Consider the following 11,315-nt stretch of genomic DNA (forward strand, 5'->3'; position numbering starts at 1 on the left):
TAAAATTGAAAGGATTTTTGCTTTTAAATTTGTATGAAAAATATGTTCAGAACAAAATATTCAAGTAAAATTATAAATGTGGTGTTGATGCTTTTACAATGTACAAATGCTTTTTATATAAGATATTTTACATGTTGACATGAATTCATATTACATGCCTTAAAGTTAACGATTAGATAAATTTAAGAGGAGTTTAAATGATATTAGAAAATGAACAGGTTAACATGTATACCCCTATCATAATACAAACATGTCTGATTTATAAACGTACAAATTAATACAAGTAAGTTATTCTGTATCATATTTCTTTTGCTATTGGTGAAATTTATCATTATGAATGTATCGGATGAGTTTATGTCTTACAAAAATGATAAGGGAATAACTCATAATGGTTGACACTTGTAGTTGGCATATATGAGACATATGTAAGTTTGTGTTTGTACACATTTATGTAGAGAACATGTTTCAATACCGCATTTCTGACAATATTGATAATTGATAAAATTTAATATTGAAATGGTATGTAGAGTAAATAAATATCAATTGCAAATTCAAATACAATATTAAATACATTGTTTCTTTTTCATTTTATTTTCAAATCAGTATTTATTTATGTAATATTCTTTCTATTTTCTTTCAATAATCTTTATGTCAATTCTGTATGTAACATATGTTCATTGAAACTTTAAAGCTGCACACAAAAGAATTAATGCTTTAAACAAAATTAATGGTCAATTTATGTTCATCTTATTCCCTAAAATATATATAAAAAAATCATTATGTGTAGAGTATTACTTTGTTTCATGATTGTTAAATAGAAACTACAAATATTAATGATGACATATTATAACAATACATTATTTAAAAGCAAAAGCAATTGAATAAAGGTGGATGGTAAGTAATGAAAACAAGTAGCAACAGTCGTATTCATCAAACTTAAATACACTAATAACGCGGTGTATCCTGATCATACTGTTCTGCAAAGCACGGTGACTTGGTGATTAGATCGTATGATGGTGGTACCGAGGCTTGTGTTGAGTTTGGACCGGTTTCGTCGGTATAAGCTGGAGGCTGCTGCATATATCCAGGGTTTTCTATACCAGTAGTACCATTTTCAACTGGCCCTCGAATCTGATAAAAATGCATTTGTATAACTCACATTGAAAAGAGAACTTAAATGCGTGTCTTTGCTGACCTTCTAATCGCTTTTGAAATTAATGCTGGTTAACTTCATTCGTACGGTATGGTTAACTGGCAGACATATTAGCAATAATATTCATCAACAATTTGAATGTTAACTATAAAACATTTGCATTGTAAAATGATTTTAAGTCATTACTTATGATACCAATTGCTTTAAACATGCAGATGCAGAATATATATATATTCAAATACATACATTATAATACGATCGAACATAAAGAAAATTGTTGAAGGTGCATTACTGTTTATTTAAAATAAACTGTAGTCGGTCACTATTTACACATATATTTTGTACTTAATATTGGATTTCATTTCTGAATCGTTTAAATTTCAAATTTGTTTAGTAGTAAAACTAAAAAGGGATGACATATATGCATGTATCAAAGTAAAACAGTTATCAAAGTAAAAGTATGAACCAAAACAGTTGAAGAGCTATATGACCAAAAGTGAAGTAAAAATAACAGCCAAATCCATCTAAGGTCAACGTTTGCTTAGATAGCTTTAAACATTTGATAAATGCTAAAAAAAAATATATATAACAAATTTTTTCGAACACACAAAAGTTGCAGGATAAATTTACAAATGTAAATATTTACAATGAGGTATTTCTACTGTGCATGAAACTTAAGGACTTGAAGTTTTTGTTTATATTTAGTACATTTTGTCATGAATTAGAAATGTTATATTTGAATGTTATTTTAGATATTTCACCAATACACTTACCGCTGTTGTTCGTTGAATAATTGTGCCTTGTGAACTTCTGGATCTATTTGAACACCAATAACAAACAGCTACCCAGAACATTATTTTTACGACAAGAAGTATAGGAAGTATCCTGGAAAAATACATAGACATATAAAGTATATAAATCACTTTAACGAAGGTTACAGCTCCCTCAGGGGTTGTTTTGCATGGATAGCTTTGGCTGTTCCGTATATGCCCTGATTTTGATTTTGATCTTAAAACGATTTGTGAATGTGGCCTTTTTCATTTCTTGGGGATTATCATTTTGATAAATATATATATATATTTGATTAAATTGTGAACATTCTTTATATAAGCTTCTGTCGTAATTAAATATAGGTAACAATTACATATCTTTTCCTTCAATATACTATATGATTGGAATTGTCAACTTATTTCTCGGACTTTAATTTATTTTCTTACTGTGGATTATTTTTCAACACATTCTAACCTTTAAAATTAGTAACAATTAATCAATTAATCATTTTACATTTAACTTACTAATTGGTTTGACATCTCTTAAGCGAACGTAAACATATGGTTAGAACTTGCACGTGTTTTCTTCTATAACAATCATGCATAGCTTTCGGTCCGTGCAAGCAACCACTCGATCAAGTGTGCTTACGTAGAATTTTAATAAAGTCTTTTACTGTTAAAAGAACAAAATTACAACTATATGATGGAAAATAAAATACATTACATTCCCTGCGATAAGAATATTGTATATCTCCGGTTGTCGGATTCAAACTTTCTTTAATATGTGAACCATTCTAATCTTTCTTACCATTATATAATTCCTTGGTTTATGGTCAAACTTAAACAAGCTTTTTGAAACGAAATGGTTTAAATAAAAGAATTGTATAAGAAGTATGGATTCGGATGGAATAATCCACTCGCAACTGATGTAGCTAATTGGTTATCCTTTCCAAATCCTCTACTTCTTAGTTATTATGTACAAGTTTTTGTAGCAAAAGTCTAACCGTTTCAATAACAGATGATATCTCACATTTATATTACGTTTTGTATAAGTACTTAGCATGCCGTTTGTGAATTGTTATTCAAATATGTAGTTTGTTTTATGCGTCTTCTTTGAAATGTCGGTCTTCATTTTACAACTTTTTTATATTTTAATGAAATACCTTTAATATCTTTAAATCGCTACCTATCCATTTAAATGATAGCACATTTTCCCATTTCAAACACAATTATTTGTATATACTGTAAGAATATTCGATATTATAATTTTCATACTTACACAAATAATGGAACACTTTCTCCCATTCTGAAAAAAAGCTAAATATATTTATAACGTAACAGTGAATAATAGCTAATCTGTAACTTATTAACCTTCATACACAATGTGTTAAACCCAATAGATTGTGTCTGTTAAGAATGGGATTTGTTAAAATTGATTGATTACAGATTGAGTGTAGAATTAAAACAGAACCCACAGTGATCGTCTATAAACGAGTAATGCATAGATTGGTTGCTTTTTAACGTCAAAGAGAGACGAAAGATACAAAAGGGACATTCAAACTTTAAGTCGAAAACTGATATTTCATAAGTCGAATGACAAACAGTGTATGCGATCAGGACAAGTTAATGTGATCTGAATATAAATAAAATATAAAAGGTTAACAGAATGCTAAACAGTACAACAGAATGCTAAACAGTACAACAGAGCACATTAACCACCAACTTTTGAGTTAAGTTGTTGACTTAAGTGGGTCTAAAAGGAACAACCAAATCATCTAAGGTCAACTTCGACTGCGGGAGCTGGAAAAGTAAAAAGAATAATTTACCTAATGAGAATTTAAGAAAGGTTTGTTATAAATCATGTCAGTACCAAAATACTGACTTCGGAGCTGATGACACCCTCAGGGATTAATATTCCACCAAGAGCGGTATCGACCCAGTGCTAGAAAACGTAATAAAAGCTTATCAATTTCGTTCGTCCTAAGCGACTTTCTGTACTACCTTCATCGGGAACGCTGAAACCATAATATTTGAAAGCCAAGATGTATAAATACCGAAAACGTGATGAACCAAATGAATAAAGGGGATCTAAAACGTACAACCAAATCTTTCGAATGTAAAGTTTTCCTGATGTAGTAATCCAATATTCAACTAACCGGTAACAAGGGAGATACTGTTAACGAGAACTGTATATAACAAGAAAGAATAATCTAAACAAATATGAAGTTGTGTTTTTCCAGTCTCTTTATTATACATTTTAATTTATGTCAATTTCATCTTTTAACGCAGATGACTTACCTTTATTTATCAATGTTTGTTGTAATAAACGGCTTATACAAAAATTTATATCAACACAAATTCTTCTATACTTCCTGAAACCTTATATTGTGTTATTTTACGTAGGCAATACAATAAATTTGACGACCCGAAACGACGCGAAACACCTTTAGCATCTTTTGAAAGAATATTTTCTCGCCATTACTTCACAATTTGAAAGGATAAACTCTCTCAAGTTTTCCGTTTTGTTTTAAGCCGATGTTATTTTTCTGGTTAACAACATCCTATCATAAAGTATCCGATGAGCGTCGTCCAACAAGTTGTACATTGAAAACAGAATTATATCTTATGATAAGAACCATTTGATCAGTGCTGCTGCTAAAACACTGATAGTCTGACCGGATGTTGAGGACCGTAGCACAGGGGGTATTCTTTAGACATAAAGGCCGGGGATGGAAAATATGCTCACATCAAAGTGTCGGAATCGAAAGCAAATCACCTAGAAGATCAAATTTTGAAAACTAAACGTTGATAAAACATATCTAGCCTTACACCCCAAAATACTGATATGGATTGAATAAAAACGAAACATTTGTTTTAAACATATAGAACCATGGCATTAAAAGAAAGCCTTCTTTTGGCTCTTTTTCTTTAGCACTTTAGTTCTATTACCCTTATGCATTATATTTGTAATTCATTTCTGCCTTTCAAACTTTTTCTAGGGTAATATATAGGTTGGTTTTATCCAGCGATACTCGAGTACTCGCTCGGGAATATATCTTCAGCACGGAAACAGAAAAGTATGTACTTTACATTCTGTGGTTTGTTGTTCAACGGACGAAAAATCATCTACATAAGTATCTAGGACAAAGAATTACACGCCGTAATTAATAGCTCATTACCTACAAGTACATATTTAATGTTTACAAAGGCGTACGGATAAGAAGTTTAACTACTCCCTGAGGGTCACCAGATGATGTTACGAATTTATTTTATTTGGAAACATTTCCTTGTCAAATATTATTTGGGACAGTCAGTTTTGCAACATTGTAAATAACAGTCTTGCAGATGAAAATATTTGCTCTGACGATACCGATGTGACAGAATGGCTACGGTATGTTTAGTTTAAAGTGTTAATCTAGATATAGCCAGCGTATTTTGGGAGGCATTTTAAACGACAATTTAGCACAAGCATTCGTAACCAAATGTATTTTATTTGCTAGTATGATTAATCAGTGATGCCTATTTAATTTTCTGAAAGAGGTTCTCAAGGAGATCAATTTTATATAAAGAAGACAGCAATATTCTAACAGGAAACCGATAAGTCGAGTATCATTTTGGTATTCACTACTCGGTACTACCGAGCGATACTCGAATACTCGATTACTCGTTGACATCCCTATTAATATATATTGGATGCCCAGTATTGTCATAAATTCAAATAGATCAGGTGGACTAAATAGGAATGCATACACATAAAATCTGCTGACTAACAAATGATTTCAACATCGGAAACCTGTTGTCTCTAATTTACCGCAATCATTTTGTATCACAGCGTATAAACATCAAAATATAAGATAAAACTGCAAAAACCAGGTAAAAAGTGACTCATCCGATCACCACAAACATTTGCAAGTTTGGCTGTACCTGTAAAAAACTTATTTCAGACGGAATAGCACATCTTAAATTTACGGTGATGTTGTTTACCGAGTCCAGAAATTTATATACGATCCGGGTAAACTTATGAATACTTCTAAAAGGTTACCAATTTAACACTTTGATTATATCTTTGAATATTATTTTTATTGGTATTAATATTTATTTTGTTATCAGTTAATTAAAACCATACTAAATAGTATTGTTATATACATATGCACTTTCACGGTAATACTATCTGTTGATATATTTTGGCATTGCAAAATGTCATGTCTTTCTCTGACTGTTAATGACGTCTTTACACTTAATTCATAGTTGTCTCATTGGCAATCATACCACATCTCCTTATTTTCATATAAAAATCAGTTGAAAAGGGCTTAACTCGTCAGATTGATACAAAGTAGAAAAACATCTAACAAAAACACAGACCGGACATAAGAGGGCATTTATACATCCCCACAACAAAAAAGACACTAAGTACAGATCTGAGAGTACTCGTAGTTACTGATAGCCAATTTCGAAAAAATTATGATAATCATTTGACTTCTTCGGACATATAATCTACTTTATGCATTAAAAAGAAAAAAAATATTATCTTAATTAATAATAAAAAAATAATCTAATTTTTATCAGTGTTAGAATAATTTAACTCGTGAGGAAACACCAGATACCATAACATTACTTGAAGAAATATTTAGTCTATAGAAGTCTCAACCCTACACAGAAATTTTTTTCTTTAAAATGAATGTTGCAGTATGGCAATTGAGATTATTTTAAACAGTATATTTTAACACCGTTTTTTACTTGGAAATGCCTTTCTAGCTGTATTGGGTTGCTGTTTTATCTGTTTGACCCAAAACTTCTTTTATTCGTACGATAATCATTTGTCTTATTCGAGCGGATAAACCACTTTATGCCTTTAAAAAAAGAATAATATTATCATAATTAATAATGAAAGAGAATCTAATTATTATCAGTATTAGAATAATATAATACGTGACGAAAAATCAAATAATATAACATAAACTTGAAGAAATATTTTGTCTGTAGAAGTCTTAATCCTACACAGAGCAGTGTTTCATTCAAAGGAATATTGCAGTATGGCAATCTGAATGTTGTTTTTTACAATAACAAATATAACAGCAGAAAAAATACAACATTGTCTTAAATAAAAACAATTAAGTCTAATGTATATTAAAACAAATAACCAAATTTCGAAACCTTCGGTTCTGTGATTATCGAAATAAAAATTTAGGTATCGTCCAACAAAGACATGGCTTAAGAACAAACATCTTAAAATGAAAATAAAAAGGATATATTTTTTTGAATTTGTATGAAAAATATGTCCGAAAAGAATATTTAAGTTAAATTATAAATATGGTTTTGATGCGTTTACAATGTACAAATGCTTGTTACATAAGGTATTTTGCATGTTGACATGAATTCACATTGCATTAAAGCTTACGATTGGACAAATCTAAGAGGAGTTTAAATGATATTAGAAAGTGAACAGGTTAATATGTAAAACCCGACCATAATGCATTTATGTCTGATTTGTAGTGTACAAATTAAGTTACATGTTATTCTGAATCATAATTGTTATTAAAATATTTAAACAATTGAATAATTGCTATTTTTGTAATAGGTGAATTGATGTCTTACAAAAATGATAAAAAAATAAATCATATTTGTTGACACTTGTAGTTGCCCTACATGAGACATGTGTAAAAGAGGGACGAAAGATACCAGAGGGACAGTCAAACTCATAGATCGAAAACAAACTGACAACGTCATGGCCAAAAATAAAAAGACAAACAGACAAATAATAGTACAGATGACACAACATAGAAAACTAAAGACTAAGCAACACGAACCCCACCAAAAACTGGGGGTGATCTCAGGTGCTCCAGAAGGGTAAGCAGATCCTGCTCCACATGTGGCACCCGTCGTGTTGCTTATGTTATTACAAATCCGGTAAATAGTCTAATTCGGTAAGTCACATTCGTGAAAAGGGAAGGGTATTGTAGTTACGACATAAGGAACATATCCGATATCATCTGTGAAACGGTTATTCCATAACGGTCAACCAACTCGTGATGGCGTCCGTAAAATTTACGAAGGGATGACTTCAACTTCAACATTTGGAACTCTTGGTTTAATAGCTTCCTTGTGAGCAGCAATCCTCTATCAAGGAAATCATGATAGGAAACACAAGCCCGGGAATATCGTATCAATTGGGAGATATATACTCCGTATGCAGGCGCTACTGGAATGTTGCTACATAGAAATGGAAAGTTCACAATTGGGAAGCTGAAATCATCTCTTTTGTCGTAAAGTTTTGTTTTCAACCGACCCTCATTGTCAATTTCTAGATGTAAGTCAAGATATGAGGCAGACCTAACTGTATCTGTAGTATCCTTTATCTCTAGTTCGATGGGATAGATTCGTTCAACATAGTCACCAAATATTGTATTATTTAGTGAGAGAACATCATCTATATAGCGGAACGTAGAGTTAAAGGATATTGCTAACTTCTTATCTCTCTTCCTAAGAAGCTCCTGTATGAAGTCAGCCTCATAATAATAAAGAAAGAAGTCCGCAAGAAGAGGGGCACAATTGGTTCCCATTGGAATTCCGACAGTCTGTTGAAAAACACGTCCTCCAAACGTAACAAATATGTTGTCAATCAAGAAATCAAGCATCTTGATAATGTCAGTTTCGGAAAATTTTTTGTTTGAATCAGAGTGATTCTTTACAAAGTAGGATTTATCCCTCCCCAAGACAAGATACGTGTATCTACGTTCGCCATTCTTTTTAATGAAACAAAGTATTACCAACTCTTTCAATTTGTCTTTTAGTTTGGAATGGGGAATACTTGTGTAAAGTGTAGAAAAGTCAAATGTTTTAATACTATTGCAAGATGAGAGAGTCTTAGATTGTATGTACTCTAAAAGATCTTTGTAATTTTTTAGTATCCACATCTGATTCACGCCACCTCTTGAATATGCAGTTTCACAATAACTTTGGAGCCCGGCTTTGATTGCTGATAAAATAGATGTTAATAATTTAGTAAGAGGTTTCGTGGAGCACTTGGAAGACCCAGCAATATACCGTTGTTTGTAAGGACACTTATGTAGTTTAGGTATCCAATACAGTGATGGAAGATCCAGTTCTTCGTCTTTGGAATAAGCTCGTGTTTGTACAAATGTAAAGAGAACATGTTTGAAAAGACATTTCTGAAAATATATATAATCGTTGAAGGTTAATGGATGTTTGCTACTGATATGGTATGTAGAGTGAAAATATCAATTGAAAATTTAAACATAATACATTGTATCTTTTTTGTTTTTTGTTTAAGGGCATACGATACAGTTGCAGGGGCAGATAATCACGATTTCAAAACTTTTCGTGTTGTTTTCGCAACGTTGATAATCAGAACGTTGTAATTTCGCGATGTTTCTAATAAGAAATATTACATTTTGCGACGTCGCTTTAAATGTAGTAACATTTGCGGAAAATCAACTGACGTCATAAATCCTTTCGCGCGAATTTGAAAAAAGTACCTGCTAAGAAAATCAGCCATATCACGAGAATTGTTATATTTATTCATTAATAATGAAGTCAACATTATTATATTGAAATGTGAAAAAAATCAAATCCACATTCATAATTTTGTATGTGTTTTATTTCATATAGGAAATGAATAAAAGAAATGTAAATAATAATACGTCGATGAGACAGAAATCCAACTACAAAAAAAGCCCAATAAGTAATTTAGATATCAACGTACTGTCTTGATTGTACGGATAAATTTAACAGAGACTATCAACAAAATGACAAAATAACATAATAAATAAAGACAACGCCTCATACTGTTTGACTTTGAATAGGTACATTAAAAAGATTTTTGAATTTAACCCAGTTGAATATATATGTGTATGAAGAAGAACTGTCAGTTAAAAAGACACAGCTATAAGCCCGGTATTATAGATCAAAACAAAAACGCACCCGTTGACGTGCTAAGCATACCCCTCTTGTACATATTGAGAGAAAAAAATGGAAGTATCGGCACACAGGAATTAGGTATCTGACAGACCAGAAAAGTGTTCACACGTTGCATTTCATTGATGTTAAGCTGCTGACCAAATATGAAGACTTTCTTTAATTTAGTTTCTCAGATATGTTGGACCACCGGACGGATGGACAAACAATGTGGTTGCGCCCACATCGAGATTGGAGGTATAATACAGACAAGTAAGTCAATAATTATATGTACCGTAATATAAAAAAATACCGTGAAGACAAGCTTAGGTAAATCCTCTATTGATACAGAATCATGCAATCCATGCTCTATAATACCGACTGCTGTACTTCTTATGAAATGTTATACTACACCGTAATGGACTATTGAAACAATTACGACATGAATTTGCTCGAAACAGCTCTAAATATTCACTTTTTAAACATGTTCAGAGTAGTTTCTAAGCTGACCCTAGTTAATGTGGGTATGGTTATTCGTTCATATTATGCCTATAGATTAGGCCGTTAGTTTTCTTGTTTGAATTGTTTCACATTTTCATGTCGGGGCCTTTTAACTATACGGTGTGGTTTTTTTGTTTTTTTTTATTGTTGAAGGCCGTACGGTGACCTTTAATTGCGTTTATCTTTGTCATTTAAACTATAGTGGATCGTTGTCTCATTGGCATTCATATACCAATTGTCCTTATCTTTATATTATCCCACTCACTTTATAATTGTTTCACATTTTGTCATGTAGGGACCTTTTGAATAATTAAAACTATTCTCAAGCTGTGTTGTCTACATGAATTGTAGGACTAATGTCGGACAGAGATGCAAATTCATTTTTCATCAGATTTATCTTTTTTGTTTACGAACATTTTTTTTCTAAAAGTAATTTACTAGAATACTTTTTCTATCCAAGTTTCGTAACAATTCATAAAGGTTTGGTAAATATTTTATGCTATTTTACGAGTTACCAGCTTTATAAATTTTGATGATTGATATCATTGCTTTCGAAAAAAAAACCTTGGCTATACCACTGAACTTGACAGCGAAGTCTTGAACGGCGGGAATGATTTCACGACGTTGTTGCGATTAAAACTTATTTCAACGCAGTTTAGCGACTTATTGGCAAACGTCCCTTTTGCCTTTAAAAATCAAGGTTTATTGCTTTTATTGAAAAAACAAGCACCTGGACCCCCAGTTTTTTCTTTTGCAATCAATCAAGTAATGTCTAAAGAACGCTCCGCTAAAATTTTAAGAAAAAATCAACGATCGATTTTTTTCTGCACTTCTGAAAGAGGGACGAAAGATACCAGAGGGACAGTCAAACTCATAGATCGAAAACAAACTGACAACGCCATGGCCAAAAATAAAACGACAAACAGACAAATAATGGTACAGATGACACAACATAGAAAACTAAATAGACGCAAAAA

At 31.6% G+C, this 11,315-nt stretch overlaps 1 long non-coding RNA gene across 1 annotated transcript; it reads right to left on the reverse strand.

The window, feature by feature from the left end:
- Positions 1 to 426: 426 nt before the first annotated feature.
- Positions 427 to 4,334, reverse strand: LOC127701760 (uncharacterized). Its single transcript, XR_007982212.1, has 4 exons — positions 4,222 to 4,334; positions 3,203 to 3,229; positions 1,927 to 2,038; positions 427 to 1,131 (listed from the first exon to the last, which is right to left on the reverse strand). It is a non-coding gene; the product is annotated as an uncharacterized LOC127701760 (long non-coding RNA).
- Between the last annotated feature and the right edge of the window lie 6,981 nt (positions 4,335 to 11,315).

Source organism: Mytilus californianus, unplaced genomic scaffold (assembly GCF_021869535.1).
Source record: "Mytilus californianus isolate M0D057914Y unplaced genomic scaffold, xbMytCali1.0.p SCAF_5, whole genome shotgun sequence".
NCBI classification, from domain to species: Eukaryota; Metazoa; Mollusca; class Bivalvia; order Mytilida; family Mytilidae; genus Mytilus; species Mytilus californianus.